This window comes from Triturus cristatus, chromosome 8 (genome assembly GCF_964204655.1).
Source record: "Triturus cristatus chromosome 8, aTriCri1.1, whole genome shotgun sequence".
NCBI lineage: Eukaryota > Metazoa > Chordata > Amphibia > Caudata > Salamandridae > Triturus > Triturus cristatus.
The window spans coordinates 1334642144-1334665626 of NC_140591.1; the positions used below are offsets into that span (position 1 = coordinate 1334642144).

At 47.8% G+C, this 23483-nt stretch overlaps 1 protein-coding gene across 2 annotated transcripts in view; it reads right to left on the bottom strand.

Moving 5' to 3' along the window:
• Window positions 1-23483, bottom strand: part of TMPRSS15 (transmembrane serine protease 15) — a 1488231-nt gene that overhangs the window by 638465 nt on the left and 826283 nt on the right. The window lies entirely within an intron of this gene.

The window sequence follows — 23483 nt, forward strand, 5'->3', positions numbered from 1 at the left end:
AACTCGATGGTAATCATGACAGGGGATTTCAATACTTCCTCTGAACCTTATGAAAATTACTGCAAAGCAATACAGGTTAAAGACAAGGCATGGGGAATCCCACCCTTAAAGAAATGAATCCTGACCCATCCTAGAGATACAGGCCCTAGCTAGCCTTGACGACTTTACCTCATAGCTTACATGCCTGCAATGGATGACCTGAACCATACATGACCTGGGGACCACCCTTTAACAACAGTTATCTTATATCGATAATAGATTACATCCTTTTGAACATCCATCACTGGGACAGAATGTGTGATGCGCATATTGAAACATTGTAAGAAAGTGACCATTATGCACTGGTGCACTCCTTCATCCTTGAAATTTGTTCCCATTTCATTTCTAGTATTACCACTTCTAATTGCCTTCAGGCTGCACAGCACCACCAGAGGTTGAAATGGCATGACGTAAAATCTACCAATACCTTATCATTGATATCTACTGTTCTACAAGATGTGTTAGCCCAGGGAGAAAGCTCTTCTTCTTCTCCAGAATACATCACAAACCAATACAACAGCCTGTCCATATTTATAGCGCCACTAATATCAAGGTCAATCCAGAGCAGGATGCAATCTGAGCAATGGTTCAATAAATCCTGTAAACTGCCGCAGACATGCCTAATGCAATCCATCAAGAAGGGGTCACGTGCAGAGATCATAGACGCAAAGTGTTACTATAAATTTTTGACTTGAGCCAAAAAATCTGGTTGGGATAAAGCTAATTGTGCAGTAAATGAAAACAGTATGAGAAAAGGGAGAAAGCTAGCCATCTACTAGCACTACAGTTAAATCAATGAGAGGTCTCCTCGGCTAATCCAGCAATAGGGAAAAAGTGACCGCACATTTCTCATGCATTCCGTAGACATCATAGAGAAATTTGCGCATTATTATTCACTATTGTAACATTCACAGCATTGGGACGAGAGACAATTGGAGGAACGATTTTGTGCCGGTTACGATCCTATCCAGAAGGGGAGTTGACTACGGAAGAGTTAAGGGGGGGATTTAGGACATGGAGGGGCCGATTCACAGATCTAATTTAAGACAAAATTCTAAACTTACTACTTTTGTTATTCACAGAAGTTAGGATTTTGTCTTAAGTTTGTCTTAAGATAAACTTAAGACAGACTTAAGACAGACTTAAGACAGTCTCAAGACAAACTTAAGACAAACTTAAGACAGACTTAAGACAGACTTAAGACAAAACCCTAACTTAAATCTGTCTTAAGTCTGTCTTAAGTTTGTCAGCAGAGCACAATCCATGCCACTGTAGTGCCCACCGGATATAGCGCTCCCCTACCACAGGCAGCTTGTAAATAGTGCTCTCTCTCCGCAGGGACTGCAGTCCGGGTCCCACGAGGCGCTTGCTGGCTCCTGCGCCCTTGGTTGAGGGTTTCTCAAGGGGGGGAAAGTTGAGTTGGTGGCTGAAGGCGGACTAATTAGTCTCTGCCCGTCGTCCCTGGGTTCTCCCCTCGCTGGGCCAGATCAGTGGGTTAGTTCAGGATCCCTCACTCACTTAAAAGGCAGCACCTAAGCCCTGTCACTTTCAGAGGCATAGGTCCCTGACTAAACCCTACCGCCTAAAACTCCTGCGTAGGCCTCTCCAGTTCTGCGTTGCCCCAACTATAGCTTTCCCTCGGCCTGGGGACAGTAGAGGGGAGTAGGTAGGCTCAGGGCCCAGCACACAGGCCCATGTGGCGGTAACCCCTGGCAGTAGGTCCCCTCTCTCTCAGGTCCACCCTCTGACTGAGCACATGGCAGCCCAGCTCCGCCCTTTATACGCCCCTCACCCCACCTTCCAGACAGTGCCAGAAGCTTCTAGAAGCGTCTGGGGAGACTGGCTCTAACTGGCCTAGGGGGAGGGGTAGAGCACCCTGGGTGCCAGACTTCCCTCCAAAAGCCGGGGTTGCTGGGAAATAACAACTAGACTGTTAACCCAGCTCAGTCAAACGGCCCAACTACACAGCTTTGGCATCCATTTTAAAAATTACATATTTAAAATGGGGAAACTCAGTCTGCGTACATTATCACACAGCTTCAATCTTTGCATTTACACATTATGTGATTTCCCAGAAAAGCGAAAAATTTCGGGGAAAAAGGGCCAAGTCCAACACAACCCCCTTCCAGCCAAAAGCCAGGGTAGACCGATCAATGCCTTGATGGGCTTCCCTGCTTAGGACGAGAAAAGGTGGATGCAGGCCCGCAACTGCAGGAGCACCCGCAGGTTCTCCTCCACTCTGGAACCCGAGGGTTCCCTCTTTCAAACCTTCCTCGACCTACTAACCCACCACCCAAGAGTTCCCTAGCTGGTTGTGGCCAGGACTGGCCCCTGGGCCATCCAGATGTCTCTGGCCCTTGCGGTCGCACAGAGTTGGGGGCAGTAACCCCAGGCCCGTAGTACCCGTTGACCACTCTCCTCCTCCTCCTTGCAGTACCAAACTGCCACTGGTCCTCCCACCTCACGACCGCACCCTCAGGCTGACCAGCCATCAGGGGCGAGGCTCTCTTCCCCCTACCTCTCCTTCTGGGGTTCCTCACCCTAAGCGAGGCACCCTCAGACCACCACTCTCTCCCCAGTCCAGGGCCTTGACCCCTCAACTGGTTCCCCAGCCTAGGGTCTAAACCCTTAGGCTGCACCAGTGCCAGGTGCGAGTCCTCCCTCCCCCTGCACCCCCTCCCAGAGTTCTGCACCCTCCCAACGGCAGAAGTACCCCTGCAAGACACTTCTGGGGGGACACTGTTAACAGATGTCCCACCCGCCAGGTCAGGCAGTACCCATCCCTCACCTCCCAACCTACGATCTAAGCCCTGTGGCTGAGCCGGTGCCCGATGTGAGACCTTCCTCCCTCTGCACCCCCTTCCAGAGATCCCCACCCTCCCACCTGGAAAAGTACCCCTGGAAGTCACTTCTGGGTGGACACTGTTAGCAGATGCCCCACCCGCCAGGTCAGGCAACCCCTGAACCTGGCACCCCAGCCCATGATCTAAACCCTCCGATGCAGCGCTATGTCTAGATGCCAGGTTTTGATGTGAATGAACTGCCTACTTTGATTCCTGCCTCAGGGGTTGGTGGGACAGTTTTCTCCTGCCCCTAAACTCTAACCTGTCCCCCTCCTCCTGGGAATCAGGTACCTTCTCCTGGGCTCGGAGAGTGGGACACCCTACATTGGATCCACTCTCGCTGCCACCACTTCCTCCCACCCTCACTCGTGAATCCAGACCACAGAAACCACTCTCACGGGACAACCTACCCTCCCGAGCTTGTCTCTCCCTGGCAAATGCCCTCTCTGCCTCCGCCATCCTTTCCTGCGCTAGGACCTTCTCCGTCTCTAGCCTCCTCTCCTCCACACTCAGCCGCGCTAGCTCCACCCTGAGCCTTTCCAGCGCCAGCTGATGCTCCCTTTCTTCCCTCCTATCCACCCACTCTTCTGGGGACATGGAAAGGGACGGGGCAGTGCCCCCGGGACTGGACCCAGCGCGGGACTCCCTAACTCTGGTGTCCTCACGCGCTACTGGCGTCTCCCCCCGATCATCTTCTTCCTCCTCGTCAGTGTCACCCCCTCCTGGGTTATGCACTCGTCCCCCTCACTCTCAGAGTCCTCCCTACACTGGAGTTCCTCCTCCAGGTCTCCACTAAATCCACCCTTTAAATATGCCGATGCGTAATCTGACAGGTCCCCACCGATCTCTAGCGGTTCCCCCCTCTTGACGGCCTCATAGAGAAATAGCTTCCAGCGTGTGTTGCCTACTGGGGGTATCCCTCTCTCCCTGCAGAAATACATCAATTCTTGCTCCGTGTACTCCCCAAGGTCATCCTCGTTGAAGGTTAACCCCATCCTGGTGAGGTACACCCGGACACACCACCCACAGTGCAACAGGCGAACACAATTTAAAACACACTTCCAGGAGGAAATCACAATCAGGAAAAACAATATTTCCCCAAAACCCTGAGATTACATTAACGCTCAGTTTGCAGTGCAACCTGTGGTCGCTGTGGTACTGTGCAAACACAAGTCCTATCCCACCGCTGAACACCAAACCAATTGCATGTTGAAAGGTTCAACAGGACGACCCTAAAAGGCATGATAATGGACCCGTTGGATCCCATGAGGCAAAGGGGTGATGTCTTTGTGCTGTACCTTCTATTTGCCTACAGGGAAGTACCTCAGAAGGGGATTGGCCTCAGCCCCTTTGAGCATCTGTAGTGGCACAATGTGAGAGGATCTCTCAGTCTGGTGAAGGAGGTCTGGGAACAAGCTCCCAGGAAGACCCCACAGGATGTGGTCAGCTAAATGCTGGCCCTACTTAACCAGATGAAACGCTCCTTGTAGCAAGCACGGGAAGACTTGAAGCCAGCCAGGATCACATGATACAGAGTTATGACCATAATGCCACTCCTGGAAGGAAAGTGTGGGTTACGGAGTCTGTGGAGCCCAGGGCCCTACAGGAATGCTGACCTAGGCCTTATGAGGTGAAGGAGCCCAAGAGTTATGTCACCTACTTTGTGAACCTCAAAACTAACAGGAACCCTTTAAGGGTCCTGCATGTCAATCGCCTCAAGCTCCACTTTGAGAGGTCTGAGATAACCATGCTCACAGTCTTGGATGATGGCATTGAAGAGGAGAGTAAACCTATCCCAAACATCCTTTCTTCTAAGGAGCAGGATGGGTCATTGAAGGGTGTTAGCCTATCCCTTGCACTGACCCTAGAACAGCAGAGAGACAGACACCAGTTGTTGGGGCAGTTTGCCTCACTCTACTCCCTTACCCTGGGTTCACTACATGGTGTACCTGTAAAATTGACACTAGGGTCAGCATGACTTTAAAGAGTAAAATCTACAGATTAACTGATAAGGTGAGAGCCAGAATTGAGGAGAGGGTCTCCAAGATGCGGGAGCTAGGGGTAATTGAGCCCTCGAACAGCCCTTGTCCAGTGGTGTTGGTCCCCAAGGCTTTCCCTCCAGGTGTCACTTCAGATGAGCTCATAGATCGGCAAGGAGCTGCCAAGTTCCTCAGCACATTTGGTTTAACATCTGGGTACTGGTAGATTGCCATTAAGTGAAGGTGGTAAAGATTGGTCTGCGTGCTCTACCTCATAAGGACTCTATGCCCTTTGTGCTGAAGAACACCCCTGCCACCTTCCAACGGTTGATCAATCAGGTCCTGACAGAATTGGAGATCTTCAGAGCCATCTGTCTGGATGACACTGAGGGTTTTAGTTCTAGCTGGAAGCACCAATTGCGCCACCTCAAAGAAGTGATTCAGGTTCTGCAGCTGGCAGGTCTGACTATGAATACCAGTAAGTGCCAGATAGGGCAGGGTTCAGTGGTTTACTTGGGCCACCAAGTGGGAGGAGGCAAAGTGCAGCCCCTCTGGGCCAATATTGAAACCATTCTTGATGGGGAACTGCTCCAAGACCCAGGCAGAGGTGAGAGACTTCTTCGGCCTCACCGGCTACTACAGGAGATTTGTTGAGGGGTAAGGTACCATTGTTGCACCCTTGACAGTACAGACTTCCAAGAAGCAACCCTGTCAGGGTACCTGGAACGAGGCGTGCCAGACTCTTTGACACCCTGAAGGAGGCCATGTGCACAGCACCCATGCTCAAGGCCCCTGATTTCTCCAACTAATTAATTGTGCAGACAGACGCCTCAGAGCATGGCATAGGGGCCGTGTTCTCACAGCTAAACGAAGGGTGCCTGCATTGACCTGCAACCATCCTAATCAGGAGGTTACTTTCCCAGGAAGAGAGGTGGAGTGCAATAGAGAGGAAAGTCAATGCAGTGGTCTGGGCCCTTTAAAATAGAAACATACCTTTTTGGTGCTCACTTCTGGTTTCAGACAGACCACAGACCCCTCATATAGTTCATGCAGATGAGGGGTGAGAATCCCAATTTTTTGAGGGGATCCGTCTCCTTACCAGGAATGGACTTTGCAGCAGAACACAATCCTGGAACAGACCACACCAATGCTGATGTTCTCTCCAGGTTCTTCTGCATTAGAGAAGAACAATCCTAAGGGGTTGGGCAGTTCTTCCCACTTTCAGCTTGGGGACACGTACTAGACCTCACATCCATGGTGTGGTTTCCCCCTAATGTTTTGCCTTCAGAACTCCTGTTTTTACTGACTTCTTTTTTTCTGGCCTTAGGATTCTGCACACTTTACTACTGCCAACCAGTGCTAAAGTGCTTGTGCTCTTTCCCTAAAACATGGTAAAATTGGCTGCTATCCAATTGGCATTTATAATTTACGTGTAAGTCCATAATAAAGTGCACTACATATGCCCAGGGCGTATAACTTTAATGCTACTGGTGGGCCTGCAACACTGATTGTGCCACCCACTTACCTAACTCTTAAATCTGTCTCAGGCCTGCCATTGCAGAGCCTGTATGTGCAGTTTAACCTGCAATGGTAACCTGGCAAAATAAATATTTTGCCAGGCCAAAACCTTCCTTTCTGATGCATATTGGTCACCCCTAAAATAGGTCCTTGACAGCCCCCGAGGGGCAAGGTGAAGTGTATTTAAAAAGTTGGATGAGTAATTTTAAGTTTTATATGTCTTGGTAATGATAAACTCTTTTGTTTACTTTTCACTGCTGGAAGCTCTTTCTCTCCCATAAGATAACATTGAAGTTACCTTATTATATTTTATAGGTGTAATTTTCAAATTGTATGATGTAACTGGTTCAGGTTTGCTGTCTCTGGAATCCAAATATAAAAGCCTTAACTTATGTTGAATTCAGATTTTAAATTACAATTTTGAAAATGGCACTTTTATAAAGTTGATATTTTCTTGCCTTAGCCATTTGGTGCCTGCAGTCTGTCTCTGAGGCACCAACTGAGTGTAGTCAGCAGTTGCGCTTTGTGTATTTCTCTTTGACAGACACACACAAGGGGTTTTTAGGTGTGACTGAGTGGGCCATCGCTAGCAGAATAGGAGGGAGGAGCTGGGCCTAGCTTTACTTGTACCTGAAAAGGTTGTGTCCTGTCTCCACACAATTGGCTGCATACCCCCTGTAGTTAGTGTGGAGCCAGGGCAGGGAATGTAGGTCATCTGTGCACTTCAAAGGCTTGCCTCTAGAAGCTTCTCCCCACTTCAAATACCCCACTGGGTATAAGTTGGGGAGAGGAGTTGGACTAACGGCTAGGGAGGTCGACCTCGAATCTAGGGAACTGGGTTCAAGTCCCGGCAATGGCGCTGAACATCCTGTGATTCTGGGCAAATCACGTAATCTCCCCGTGCCTAACAAAAATGAATGTGTCCTCATGTAATGCAACTGGTGCTTTGTAAAACTCTCTGATACCAGATTTGGGTCAAGTTCGCGCTGTATAAAACTCTGTAACAAAAAAAGTACTAGACCGCAGACATCACCACTTCAGAACACTTCTGGAGCTGTGTATACTCTGCCAGGAAGAAAGACTTCTGTGCAGCTGAAGGGCTGCTACTCTGTCTCTCTGAAGGAACATCTTCCCCGCTGTACTGCTCTACTGCCTGCTGCCCTCTTCCCTGGATGAGAAGGACTCGATGGACTGGACCTGCATCTCTTGAACACAGAACCCAGAATTAGTCCAAGGGCTAGATGGTTGGCCTCCTGATTTGAAGTCCCAGGTATATAACAGGCTTCCAACAACCTTGCACCTGCACTGAAACTCTGTCAGCTATGAGTCTACCCTGCCAAGTGGTGCAATCCCAGTCCTGGACCCTTGGAAGTGGGACTAAGGTGCTTGTCAGCGGGACTGAATATCTCATCTGCTGAGCGGCGCATCCCCAAGCAGAAGCAACATATCTCCTTGGCTGAGCGGCGTATCCCCGAGATTAACTGACTCATCACCGCTGCTGCCAGAATTGAGCCTATTACAAAGACCAGCACTGCCCCCGCAGTTTGCAGAAGTGACACATCCCCCGAATGTATGGGGTTTCAAGGCCCAGGTCCTCGCATCTCTCACCGTTGGCAGCCTTAATGATGATGCCTGACTCTGCATCGCAGCCTCGCGGTTCCTCTGAACTGATGCATCGCCAGCTGCGTGCCTATTCCAAGACACTGGACTGCTCTGTGACAGGCTACCAAGGGGTTGAGCACAGGTTAATTTGGGGATTGCTTATGCCTTACCCTGACTAGGAGTGTGGTTGCTGTGTGACCAGGGCTCACACCCCAGTCAACCAGTAACCCAATTTCTAACAGCTAATTTCTCCACTGAATTATACATTTATCAAGAAAGAACTTTAAATTAAGTTTCTATTACTTTCTCAAGTAAAGTTATCAAACTTACAGGGATATTCTCAAGAACGTGTGATAACTATCTCAAAATTTGCTTAGCGCAACTTTGCACATCGCAGTCTATCTTCTGAAAATAACGCCGTGTTAACGTTGTATTCTCAACCCGGCGGCACCATGCGATAGTCACACGAAAATGCGCCAAATGGCCGCGTTAAAACTAACACGACACCGAAAAAAACGTGAAACACGAACACTAAAAAAGTTGAGATGTGGCCAATCGCATTACAAAAATCAGCTAAAACCAGCGACAGGCCTGCAATTCCCACGCGTCATGCTGGAAAATGCACTATAAAAACACCGAAAAACACAAACAAAATAATTCAAACTGCGTAGCACCATAGAGGAAGCCTGAGCAAGTACAGAGAACAACCATAACCCCACAAGCCCCCCGGAGGACCTGCCTGGGACCTCGGGACCATGGAAGGGCAAGGAGAAGAAGACGAGGAAGATGAGATTCACAGGAAAACAGGATCATCATCACAGAGGTGATAGAACACCACCAACAACTGTTCATCACCTCCAACATGCCATTGGCAAATAAAAATGCAATATGGCAGGCCATCCTGGACAAGGTGAATGCAGTCGGAGTGAGAAAGAGGACAATTGGAGAGGTCAAGAGGCGCTGGAATGATGTGAAGCACAAAACCAAGAAAAAACTCACTGACAACCATCAGGCAGCAATGCAGACAGGAGGTGACAGTGCAGCGGAATACCAGGAGCTGGATGAGATGGAGGAAATGGTGTCCACAGTCATCAGTGGGGAGATGGTGGCAGGAGTTGGGGGTCCGGACACTGCTCGACATGACCTGACACAACAGCACCAGGGTGAGTACCGAACAGAGATTGGGGGATGGGGGGAGATGGGCACTATGGCACACATGCACAATTAAGTAGAGCACACTGCACACCCACACTGACTCTTGAGCATGTCCCTGATCCCCTTTGCACACTGCAGCACACATACAAACAGCAAGTAGGCCCCCATCCACTATGGCATTAAGGTGCCCCCCCCACAGCACCAATCTCACAACCAACCCATGCACACGTGTGAAAACCAGCAAATCTGTGTGTCGGTGAGCCACATTGACAATGCAAGTGACACTGCATGACAAACAGCATGGCTGCAATCCAATTATCATGACATGCTGCACGCCACGACACTGAGGTGGCTGAGTGTGGAACACATCTGGAAAGGCACAGGTCACCCCCTGACACATCCACGTGCACACACAACCCCTGATGGCAACAACACATCTGCAGATAAACCATGCCTGAGAGCCCAAATCAGCCAAGTATGAAACATCTCAGCACTGTAAAAGCACAGAAGTCAAAGGCACACCACCCCAAAGGGATAAGGGGCAGCAAAATCACAGCTGCAGGGGCGACTCACCCACAATGCAGCACACACACATAGCAATAACAGCACATCAACATTGATGACAATGTGGTACGAAGTGCAACAATTTCACTGCAGAATAGAGGACACAACTGGTTCCGCTTGTGCGTAGAAAGTGGTCAATCACATCAGGCATAGCAGGAAACTGTGAGATGAGAGTGTACGCGTACAACCTCACATCCCTGATGTAGTTCAAATGTCCACTGTCCAGCATGAAATAGTCAGCTACTCCCAAAGTCACAATGTACATTGTCATGCAGTCTGTATGTAAACATGTACAATGCGTCAACATACATGGAACACACTGTCAACCAGCATCTCCTCTTTACAGTGCAGAGGGACAATCAACACCTTCTTCAGAGCAGACCAGACATCTCTTCAGTGATGATAAAGAGGAACCCCTGGACATTTGCCCCGACACCCTCCAACGGCTTGTGGACAGCCTCCGCTCCCCACCCCCAGGAGCAGTGCAGGCCAGCTGCATCGAGGTGACCCCACCCCCTGCACAGACCACACAGCAGGAAGCACCCACCACCACGGCTGGTTCCCAGCACCTCATCCAAGAACACATGACATTCCAAGGCCAGGTGTTAGACTGCCAGGAGGAGGTGGCCGAACATGTGCGGGTGAGGTTCGGCAACATGGCAGCCAAACTGGATGACATACTTGGGTGTCTGAGTCACATCAGGGACCACTTACACTCACTAACAGACACCCACAGTTCTCACCTTGATGTCCAACAATCCATGCCCGACAACGCTGGAGTCATGCCTCTGAGAGGAGAACTACTGCCTACTCAGAGTGGCCTGCGCGATGTCAGCCTACGATGGGGATAATGGAGAACATGGAGCATATGCATGCGGAAAGAATGGCTGCCACGGATGCACACCAGCAAAAAGTTATTGGTAACTTCCATGCCCTGCAGATCCTCATCATGGCATTGCTGCCACTAAGGCAGTCGCAGATGAATGCTGCTGGTACTTCCACACACACATCGCCAGACCCTGATGTGTCAGTGGCACACAGTGCTGCAGACCAAACATCAGCACCCACATGTCATCCAGATGACAGAGAGGACGAGGATGCGGGTGATTCCACCTGTGTAGTAAGAAGGAGACAGTAGCAATCCTCGCCGCCATATGCCCTGTTTCATCTTGATGCTGCCCTCTGCATCATGCCCTGTATCAACACCCACCACTGCCCCCGACACTCACCTTGGACCTCGACATGGACTGCCATGTTCTGTTTGCTCTACAATGACACAGCAATCACACTGCGGACTGTCCTCTACCTCTTCCGAAGTACTTGTCACCGCCTACATGACTCTGGCTGGCCCTACCCTGGTCTACAATGTAATGTGCTGTTTGCATGGCCATGTACTGCTCCAGTTCCGACAACCCCAACATTCAAATTGACACAGATGTGTCATGTCCATAATCGATCAAGGTTGAAAGTATGGATGAATATAAGGACATTGATTGAACAGAAAGGTACACCCTGGGAAATGAAAGCAATGAGAATGTGTGACCGTGATGCACATAGGCAGTGAGATGACTGGGAATGTGTGCACTAGCTGTGGCCTCAATGCACTGAAACAACACTCGTGCACTTTCACAACTTTCCCCCACGCAATGTTAGGAATAGGGCAGTGGGTGTAATGTCTAAGTCGTTGGCAGGCCTAAAGTATTTTCACCCATCTCATATGACAACAGAACATTTCTTTGCATACCAACTCACACACAACTGGGTGGACACAGCCTGTAGTGATGGATCACATTGATCCACATGGCAAGAAGTTGGACACCATACTCACATTGCTGACGACACGTAGGAGCACAGGTCTATCAGCAAATATCCCAACCACAATGTCTGGCTCACAGAGGTGGAGCTGGCAATCGGGACTCACCCCTTAGTGAAATGCGTCAGCAAGTCCCTCACTGTGTACGGACAATGCTCATTGAGGCACACGATTTGTCATTCCAATCAACACTCATCACAATTGAACACTAGTGAAGTTGCGTATGCTTAATTAGCATGTGCGTGTCAGTACGGGCAAGACAAGGGCCACAACATGCAGACCAATGCATCAGACACTAACAGGCAGCACTCAGTCACGGTACAGTTCCACGTGACAGCCGTTGTGCATGTGCCCGGGATGTTCGGACGGTGCGTTGTTGGCTCTCATATGACCAGCACTCCTCAGGCCTGCAGCAATTATGTGGATGATATGCCACAGCTCGGTATGTACGTGTGTGCAACGTTTGGACGTATGGGTAGTTGTGTACGTAAGTGTCAAGGGCATTCCATGCAAGAGTACCTCGAGCCAGGACTTCTGAGTGTGTGGTGTGGATATGTTGCTCTTTCATTTGCGCTGTGCTTAGTGTGGGAGTCGTCATCATCTGCTATGGTATCTCTCTCAGGGGGTGCCGGAAGCATGCAAGACCAAGGTCGGAGGTGCAGATGTCCTTCGGCATTATGTATTGGGGCAAAGGTGCTTTCATCCCTAATGTTAGTCTGACAACTGCTTGCATTCTGGAAATGTGATGCGGCTTTCGCGCTGGAAATGAGGCTAGGCCTTATGCTTATGGTGCACCAATGGCGAAACACACACAACAGTTGGCATGTATGATCCAAGAGCCCGAGCGGTCTTGTGCTCCTTGTACATTCCCTTTGTGCACGGCAACCCTCCGGATGCATGCAAAATTGCAGCATTGTCGATAGCGGGCCGTGTGTCGTCGACACTGTGCTAGAGACACACGCATCAGTTGGTTTCCTGTCCATCCCAGAAATTAACCACACCCAGAGCCCAGGGATAAGTATTCACACCATTACGCTGGCCTGGCGTACGCGACCCAGCCCACTCGGCTTACGTATAAAGGGGGGATGACGTCGCTACGTGTCCCAGTTCTTCCCCACTGCCAGAGGTGGCATGGCTGCGTCCGCCAGGCATATCACAGGACTCAATCATAGAGGGTCCATAACTTGCGTTGCACAGAGTTGGTGGCACCGGATACACTGTGGCCGGCATGGGCATACTGCCACAGGACGGTGACTTTCGGTGCAGTGAGGTAGGGGCACCGTAAGTGCTGAGCGGGTGTGCAGCCTGAAATGATGCGCCATCTTGGCGGTCCGGACTGGTGAGGAGTTGTGTGAGCCCTGCTGGATCGCGGTGTAGGCCTGAGCCAGGGGCAGCACATGCCTACGGCCACGTGGCATTGCCTGGCAGTTCACAGAGTTAGTGGCACCTAAAGAGCTGGGCAGGTGTGCAGCCTGCGATAATGCTCTGTGCACTGATATGATCTCTGCCATTGTGTAATCAAGACCCATAATCAGGTGTGTGACCTTGTGGCCCACCGTGCGGGGCTGCATGATGTGGAGGCTGCCAAGGTCACAGGACAAGGGCTTGGAGCTTGCACCGGCACATGGTGGGCCCTCTTGGAGACACGCTGGTGGTGGAAGGTGAGCAGTGAGGCCTGGTTACACTGGAGCAGCCAATCACCGCTGGGCGGCAGGTGGGGCTGGGGTGCAGCAGACTGTGTGCACAGGTGTGGGCAAGTGCTGATGGTGTGTGCAATGATGTAGACTCTGCCATTCATGAATCGGGAATCTGTTTCAGATAAGGGACCTTTTGGACTGCAGTGTGTACTGGCACGTGGTTGAAGACACACCGGTGGCAGCAGATGAGCAGTGAGGCCTGGGCACACTCTCTCCCTCTCTCCCTTTCGCTGTCTCGCTCTTTCTCTCTCTTTCTCGCTCTTTCTCTTTCTCTCTCTCTCTTTCTCTCTTTCTCTCTCTCTTCCTCTTTCTCTTTCTCTCTCTCTCTTTCTCTTTCTATTTCTCTCTCTCTTCCTTTCACTCTCTCCCTCTCGCTTTCATGCTCTCTCTCTTTCTCTCTCTCTCTGTCCTTGGATGAGCGCATGACACATCTTCTTAGCTTTAATTTTTGTCTTGCAGGCTGTGACTTACAGATTGTCCAGAGAAGGCCCACCATGACTCTTCCACATAGTTGTATTTAGTTTAATTTGAATAAATTGTTTTGTTTTGAAATTCAAAGATGAATGACTGGTTTGCTTTTTTCTGACCACACATGATTATTGATTGTTGTGATTGTGCGACATCAGGCGAATTGTTTTGTTCAGGATTTCGTGCAGTTGCTGTGATATCTCTTTGTCCGGGGGTGTAGGGGGGTGCCCGGGGTGGGGTGGCGGGGGGGTCCTGGGGTTGGTTGCGGTGGGTGTTGTGGCCCTCTTGGGGCTCCGAGCTGCATGATGAGTGGCTCCATGGCATCTGTCGTTCTACAGGTGTGGCTCTGGGCTGGGCTCCCTTTCATGGTGCCGGTTGTTGTCCGACTTAACACCAGGTAAGAGCAGGTGTTACATCCCTGCTGCTAACATGCCTTATCGCATGTTTTGTGAACTAATCGCCGATCTGGCTGGTCGTTGAGAATGTTTCGAAGTGGTGTTGTCGCGGCTTTTTGCACGGGAACGCCCACTCTGCATCTCATTAGCGTTGTCATCAGTTGCGATGTTTTTTGCAGCTGCTATCGCCGGAAAACTGGTGATATCGGCTGTTAGCACCAGCTCGTGAATGGTGCGATGAATTTATCGCCACTTTGGCGGCGATAAAGTGCCGCTAACACGGCGATAGGTCCTTGAGAATATGACCCTAAGTTTTTATTTATAACTATGCCTGCTCATAGAAAAATATAACTTGGCCTGCATAGTCATAAACATCTTATTGCGCCTTTTCACGCAAGAGATGTACTTTTCTCTTTAATAATCAATATTTCCCACTTTTGTACATTGATGGACTATAGCTGAAAATTGTATGCCCCCATCTATGTGTCTATGCAAAATATGGAAAACCGAGTGACGCAGGAGATTACCATGTATTTGCAAAAAAGCATTAGCTTTATTATCATCTGAACCATGTCATTACTTCAATGTGACTCTTTAGTGGTGTTTACTCACTTCATCATACAACCATCTATTTCTGATACTGTGAAGGCCATCTGCAACAGCTTCCAAATTGAAAGATGTGTTAGCAGATTTTGCATCACAATAGATTATAAATCATGACAGCGCATCTATTTTGAGAGGGTTTACTAACTTCCTAGAGGATAGCACTAACAATAAGACTGATAAATTCATTTCCAGCTGTAGTTCAATGAACCTCATCAAACACCTTCATTTCTGCCCCCAAAGCTTTGACACATATCAGGCATGTTTTTTATGTTAATCTACTAGTTACAAATGGTTCTCTTCGCTAACCTGGGTTACCAATCAATAACTCCTTAATTTACATTTTGCTTGTAAAATTGTTGCTGAAAAACATTACAATCCAACTTTGTTAGACGGAAAAAGAAAGACTTGCATCATAAGCTATTATTCAAAACTTGTATGTGCAAAGAGGCGTTCTACTTAAAAACAGTCACTAACTTATGATATTACAGCTAAATTCACAACAGTTCATGCCATGTACACTCTCTCAAATTGAAATATAATTGATATTGTTTACAGTTGAGCTATGAAACTCAGAAAAAGCAGTGTGAAATATAAAAATGGCACAGTACTTCCATATACGTCTCAAAATAAATGAAGGAGGGATAGTTGTAAGGAAGCAGCTTCTAAACGTTTAGGGTTTTGTGGTGCACAAATGATTCAATGTACCTCAGAACTAGAAACTAGCCAAGGCTTAGGGAGTTAGATGCCCAATATGACTATGATTTGCACCCTACATAGTTTGTGAGACGTCTTCAGAAGAGGTTCCAATTTTAATTTACGAATTCCATTCTGTAATCATTCATAATTGTGTGTGTAGTATTTAGTTTTGAAAAAAAAGCACTGGCTGGAACTTAATTAATTGCGTGTTGAGTGACGCATTGCTCAGTTCAGAATTTCAAGTTTACAGCACCCCGCTCAGTCAACATTGGACTCTTCTGTTTCATTACCCTGAGAATCAAACACTTAAATGGGTACTGGTTCCAAGTTTGACAGGCAATGGGACAGAGGCTTTGGAAATCCGATGTAAAGGTCTACCAGTGGCACAATTGGGGCCCAATATCTTCTCACTGACCTCAAATGTACAGAACCTGAATTTTCACAAACCTGCTTCACATTTTCTTGACAATTTTAAGCTATATAAACAGTTCATCAGTGCAGCTAAAAGTACTACTATTCTCTTAATATAATAGAACCTCAACCCCCAGAAACAAATCTATCACCCTAGCCACCATAAATATTAGTTATCTCCTTCAGGGTAGGTGCCAATTCTAACAGATGTTCACTTACTTTCATCAAATATCCTAGACTGTGAATAAGCTAGTAATTTATAAAAGCCTGCGATGAAGATAATACTCAACTAACTACATCCTTCGTTGTGCCAAACAAATTCAATTGCTTGCTAGATTCTACTACAGAAGTGGTATGAAGCTGGTTTTCCAGGTGGTCATTGGCAATATCTGAAATAAACTGGATAAGGGCTTTGTTGGTGGTCTGATCGCCTTGGATATGTCATCAACATTTGAAGTGTTCAATCGTGCAAATATACTAGCTTGTTTATCTGAAGCCTAACTCAGAGAGACATTTTGGTCATGGTGTAACCCTTTCTTCATGAACTTCTCCAGAACAGTGACACTAACACTATTTGACTCATTACTTAAGCTGCTGATGTGTAGTCAAACAGAATAAACAGAAGGGAAGGAGCTCTAGCAGGATAGAATAGAAAAGGTCAAAATGAGGATAACTTTGTATTTGTTACTTCAACGTTAAATCAACCTGGGAAGAGAAATCATAATTCTTACAAAGAACTTTACTGAGTTCCTATTTAAGTCATCTCTATCATGCTGTCAAGGAGGCAACTGTCAAAGAACAAAGTTCACAAAATATATTTACTTATTATGGTTTCTACTCAAGCTTTGCGACAAAAAACAATACCTGCAAATTATGTCGAATAAACACCAAACTGTTACAAACACTATGAAATGATAAGAATTCAGAGAATTCTATGTCTTACTAGGTGAGCAAAATACCTGCATTGACAGACAATGAGCCATTATTTCATGAAAAAAGGGGTTCCGTCACCAGGTAAGAACACCTAAATACAATAGACCTGCTAATCTGATATACAAAATAATTGCAAAAGAACAATTTTAGCAATGGTCTTTAGAGCAATTAACATTTTTCTTTACGAGCTTCGTGTCTGGCGTAAAATCTGGACAACAAGGGTCGACGCGTTTCAACCTTGCACTTTAAGAACTATAAAGGACAATACAGAAAAAGATCACCATAGCTTTAAAAATCAGTTAACATAGAAAAACATATCAATTAATTATAGTGAATGCATGTTTTTAGCACTTTAGGTGGAACGTGTGCTCCCTTTACTTGCGGGCCCCTTGTGTCTCAGCCACATGCTATCAAGGAGGGGCTTAATTTGGTGTCACACTGTATTGATTAGCGTCATATGTCGATGAAAGAAAGAGTAAGAAGTCAAAAAGAACACAGAAACACAAAAAACCGGAACAAAGTGACTGGCGCGCCCCCATATTTTAAAGAAAATCTATGAAGGGTGTGGAGATAAGAGGCCTTGGGTGAAGATCCGCATGCATGGAAACATCGGTGCATATTTAATCTGCCATTGACAGCTTGACTAATGTGGTTAGAGTAAAATAGGTGTAAACACGGAGCTGCACTTACCATCTCTCTAGTCATACATGTCTATAATTGATGGGGGTCTTGGATAATCGTAGTTGGAGGTGCTGCTCAGCAATGAATTTAAAACATTGGCACAGGCTAATGATGTGATTAACCATGACGTATATAGCTGCGGCAGGTTATGAGAACAACTTACGCGTTACAGTCACTACTTAAGGTTACCTAGTAGTAGCCTGTGTGAGATTGTGTTCGGTCTGTACCTCGATACAGAGCTCAGAATGGGATAACTGTCCACCACGTAGGAAGTAAACACTTGGGGAGCTCAGGGAATTCCACCCGGGTGAATAGCGCCCTAGGAGCATGGCTGCAAAGGATAGCGCTCTAAATAAAAACTGAAAGAGGGAAGCGAGGATTTGTCATGACAAAAAAGGGGGGTGGGGGGTGCCGTGTATTAGTTATATCCAAATATACACTCACATTTGTCAGAGTGGGATGCAGCTAGAACAGATGGGCAAGTAGTCGTTAGGCTTGGGTCACAGCCGCGATCCTCAAACCGCGGTGTTTTCAGAACTGGTGCAGAAGAAAAGTCGCAAGTGGACATCACCTGTCAGGTGTATAGGACTTACGCCTCACTTAATATATGGCAGAGGACTAGAACGCAGCATAAAAAGTATTATGAGGTGGCTTTGTCCAGGCATCATGTTGCCAAGAGGTTTACTGAGTGTTGAGTCGTTTAGACATGTAAAGAGGGCAAATGTGAATATATCTATTTTCTGTAATGCCAAATGCAATAGTCTCGACAGGGGCACACAAGTTCAAACCTGCATATAAGACGGCATGTATAGTAAAACAATTTGAATGATGCTGTTGGCCAGTGCACGTCCGGTACAGGGGTCATGTCGTGGCAGACGGAAGCTGTGCGTTACCTATTCTGGAAATATGGTGATACAGTGTGGCAAACACAATTAAGAGCGAAGTTTGCTTTTTATTGGCAGTGTAGGAGGGTGGGCCGAGGCTGGCCGCACTGACTCGCAGTGGTGTAATGTCCAATGATCCATATAACATGTTGGCATAAAGGGAACTGATCTCTTGTGTCCAATAGTGAAGACAAGGTTTATATAAAGGGTTTAAATACAGGGTGCACCAGTTGTAAAAGTTATAAGATCCGGTGGGGGAAGCAAAAAAAGTATATTCCTTATATTTAAAATGATCGAGATATATTAAAAATGTAGAACATGTGAAAGTGAGAACAAATATGCTTGTACAACAAAACTGTGTTATTGTGTAAAGCAAAATTTCAAAATGAAAATTTAAATCGAGAACGCAAAATACTGAATATTTTGGTACAAGGTTGTGTGCACAGATAGAAACATGATTACTTCTATCACTCATAGAATTTGCAGTGCACGTAGCTAATAATTAAACATATACAATCTCATATACAATTAAAAGAGGAGTCAAAGGCTTGTCACAAACACCGTCTACACAGCTAAGCTACTGGAGGAGAACTTCTACATTTGTATCAGTGACCATAACTTGTCCTGTCTATTAAGGCCTTGCTCACGAGTGTGGTATTTTGCAATAAGTTTAGTCACAGTTCAAAGTTGTAAAGGTTACATTTCTCCACCCTGTTTATTCCTGAATAGCCACAAAAAGCACCGACCATTTGATGTCATGTGTGGAGTGTTGGTGAGCTTCTAGAGGGGTTCCTAATGTTTTGCACAGGATCCTAGATCTACATTGCACGACTCGGTTTGTGAGTGGCTGGGTGGTTAGCCCATGTAGTAACAGGACTGTTGTTCACTACTTTTATTTTATTACTGAATGTCATTCACAAAACGTCCAAATGAACGTATGGAACTACATGCTGAAGTAACAGCCATGACAGTACTTCAGTGGAAGAAAGGAAAATTGTTAGTTGGATGGAAGGTAATATTATCCTGTTCAAGTATTGAACAATGCTATCACCTTTGGCCAGACTAATAGCCTTTGGTTGGGGAAATACTAGCCTGCTTTATGAAGCACTCATTAAGTAACAAGCATTATTCAGGGGTGGTCCAAACAAAGAACTTCTGTTTTCCCCACAGATAGATTGTAGGGGTAGTTCAATGATGCTGTCTTTATCTTCACACACTGAGGTATTTTTTCAACTATTAGGTTATCAGTCACTATGCTACTGTTAAGCTAGCCTCAGTTGGGTTGAGGCTAAGGAATTGTAAGAGACTAGGGACCTGATTAAGGTGTTGTGCGGAGATCCTGAGCTATCCCTCAGACTGCCGTATTTTGATTACGGCGGTCGGAGTGGAATTGTAATCCCTTCAATGACGGTGGAGCCAGGCTCGGCTCCACCGTCGGGATTATGACATCGGTTTCTGACAGCCTTGGCATTTCCAACATGGAGAGACTGTCAGAACGTGACATTGGCGGGCCCTAGCAGTGCCTGCTTACCCCCTGGCCCTCCGCTTAGGGTACAGGGTCTGAAAATGTCTGCACTGTGTGGCAGGCACCATGAGGTGCCTGCCACATAGAACAGGGATTTTTACAAACTCCCATTTTTCAATGGGAGCTTGAGCTGCAGGCAGTTTTTGCCTGCCGCACCCTAATGGGAGTTTGCGACTGCACCATGTGTGGTCACATTGTAATCACGTGTGCGGAATCACCGACCTATTGTTTGGCGGTTCCCTTATCGAAATGGTGTCGGTCAGAGGCAACATAGTAATGAGGGCCTACGTTTTTAGTTGAGAGATTGAAAGCCCCACTTAAATAATAAACACGTCATGTCAGGGGAAGCCACAAAAGTCACTAAATAAATTGGCGCTTAACCCTCTAGTAGCTTAGCACTAAAGGGTCAGGCTTCACCTGGAGGCAATCTGTAAAGTATTTATGCAGCACTGAAAAAGAAATAAAGTGAAAACACAAGTAAGAAAAATCCCAAACCATATTAGAAAAATAGAGCAAAATTAACACCAGAACAACAAAACCCAATCATTAGAACCAGACATATGAATTTTTAAAGGTTTCGGTGAAAATAGAACCAAAAAGCACAAAGCACCTTTCGCGGTTATCTGATTGTACTAGAACAGGGGAAAGTCAAAAGTTCAAGATGACCACAATAGTGCATGAGTCACATATAGGAACCACGTTATTCCCATTAAGTAGCTTCCTTTTCAAGTCCACGCAAAGAGTGGCTGTTTACATAGGTGGATGCTGTGAGAAGGTCGGGCATCATGGGCAGTCGTGTCGTAGAGCAAAGAGCCAGGCATAGCAGAAATGTTGCTTTGACAATCAATGTGGACTGTTGCTGTTGGCAGGAAGTGCAGGAATCACTGTTGCAGCACCTTGATAGTTCATCGTGGACTGTCACTGTCAGCAAGAAGTGTAGGTATCACGGATGCTTTGCTGTGATGGTCGTCACAGGCTGTAGTTTCTCAGCACAGAGAGTTCATTTTACAGTTGTGCAGAGCCCAAACATCTTTACCGTTGCCGCAGGAGGAGTACACTCTGATGCCACCCATGGGTACAGACCAGGAGGGCATCTCTTTGTGATCAGGGCTCACTCCAGCAAGGCACAGGCAGGTTATTTTAGTACTGGGCAGCTGGGCAGTTACAGGGAGGCCTCTGGAAGCTTGTAGTGTCCCTATAGCTCAAACAGGAGGTCATCCAACTGACCCTTGCAGTCACTGCTTGGAAGCTTGGCTTCATGGTAAACAGGCTCAATCTTCCTTCTTTAGACAGCAGGTCAGTCCTTCTTTTGAATCTTCTATGGGTCCAGAGGTTTTTCTGATGAGAGGTTCTGAAGGTGCTACTTTTAATCTCAGTGCCAGACTGTGAGTGGGAGATGCCCTCTTAGTCTAACCTTTCCCCTCTCCTGGATTTGGTTCCAAACTATCTAGGGTAACAAAAGGCAGGCAAGCCTAGGTGTGAGCTGTGTTTGGTCAGGTCCCGGGGGCTGCCCCCAGAAGAAGTAAAGTGGGGGAGTGCTGTCTCGCTACCCATGAAATGGCCCGTGAGGGGCACCAGGAGCCCACCCAAGCCCCCGAAGACATCGGGAGAGGGGGAGCGCCGTTGCGCCCCCTTCGAAGAAAGCTCAGGGGCCCGGGACCCCAACTCCAGGCCCGATGATGGTGGTGAAGTGGAGGGGGGGCGTGCCATCGAGCGTCCCCTCTCGTGGCTGAAGACAAGCTGGGGAGCACCGTCACGCTCCCCGTGAAGATTCCCCAGGGGCCCGGGACCGCAACTCTGGGCCCCGACGCAAAGGCCTACAGCACTCCCTGTGAAGCTGGCTCAGGCTCCTGGGCGCGATTCCCGGCCCTGACGTGAGGGAGAAGGCCAGGGGAGCGGCGTCGCTGTCCCCCGGCAGGAGTCCTCTCGTGTGCCCGCAGGAGCGGGCATACCAGAAGAGAGGTGCCAGCTCCTGCGGCAGCTCGCAAGGGTGCTGGCCAGTCGGGGAGCGGGTGGGAGCCACCGAGGGTGGGGTCTCCGAGCAGCTCCCCAATGAGGACGGAAGGCGGGGTGCCCGGGTGGGACCAGGCCCCCGAAACAGAGGGAACAGCGGCCAGGGGTGGGCTCCCCTAGCCGGAACAAGTGAGCGGTGGGCAGCAGGGGTCCTGGTGGGACCGGACCCCCAACGAAGGGTGGATGTGGCACCAGGCCACAGGAACAGACTGCGCGGCTCTCCCCGACACAGCAGGAGAACCGCTGTTCTAATATGTGCACTTCGCTCACCAATCGCGCAATAATGCCTTGCAAGGCATGGGGACTGCAGTGCGTAGGGGTGAAAAGTGATCCCCAGAGGAGCGGGTCACCCCCCTTTGTTGAAGGAGCAGCGCAGGCTCCCCCAGCCGGAAGATGAAAAGTCCCACCCTCAGTTTCTGGGGGACCTACAAGAAGGAACCCCACAAGGGTGAGCCCTGGTTTACAAAGCTTCATCAACGCTGAAACTTTAGTTCTGGAGCTGACAGTTGACGCTTGAGACTTCACTACAGAGGGAAAGGTCAATGGGGTGATTCCCCCTAGAGGTGGATAGTGGATTTGCACAAGGGTGCATCTACTGTTTTAAAAATTTTTATTGTTGGGACTGTAAGTCACATGTGTAATGTGAATTCATAAGCAAAGTGGGGTTATGTTGCCAGACATTCCTGCTAGGGTGTCTGACTTTATCTGCTTAATCCTGTGATTTTAACTGTGCTGCCTTTTAGGGGCTGTGATTGAAATGCATTACAACTGTTATCAGCTATGATAAGTACCTAATTTAAAGTGATGCCCAAACATGTATTCTTGCAACTGCGTTAGGGGAGGAACAACCCAGACTGTTAGCCACTAAGATGTAGAGGTGCATACTGTATGGACAGTATGAGATGCTCAGTCAGGGTTATGTGTCCCCAAGGCAGGTGTGCCTATTTTTAATGGTTGTTGAGATGATGGGGTGGGTCGCCCCTGAGATGGTGCCAGCCTCGCTCCAGGTTGTGCCAACCCCTCTTTAGGGGGCAAGATGATGTGCATACATGGGAGTGGTAGTACTAGACCCCACGCCCCCGGCGGGAGGGGTGGGGATGTTATGCAATGTCACAAAGTAATTGCAACAGCTTATGTATATTTGTAAATTGGTGCATAGTATTAAGTGGTGTGTGTGTTTAATAAATGTACTCTTTCTTTTATAAAGCAAAGTACAGACTTGACAATCAATTATTGAGTGTTATTTCTGCATACTGGTAAATGGCGAGTACTAGCCCACACCACCTCCCTTGAGTAAGCCCTAGACTGTTCTGCAAAGCTACCCTTTGAGAGTCAAGCACTACAATAGGGTGTTTGGTCCCAGGAAAGACAAAGGTGACATGTTATTTGTGCAGGCCTCACACATATTGCCTCGTTTTCTAACAGCAAGTCATTCATAAATAAGAAGTTACTGAGACACGAGTCTCTCCAACATGCTACAGAAAGTAGGAGTTGACCCTCAGGGTCTAGGCTGTGATTGATCCCTCATCCTCTGACAGATCTTTACGGAATTTTACCAGGTAGACTTTCTACAAAATATCTCATGCTCTGGGAGAAAGGTCTCCCACTCGAATACACTTTCAACCTAACTCATATTCGGAGTTTAAGACATGATACCAATA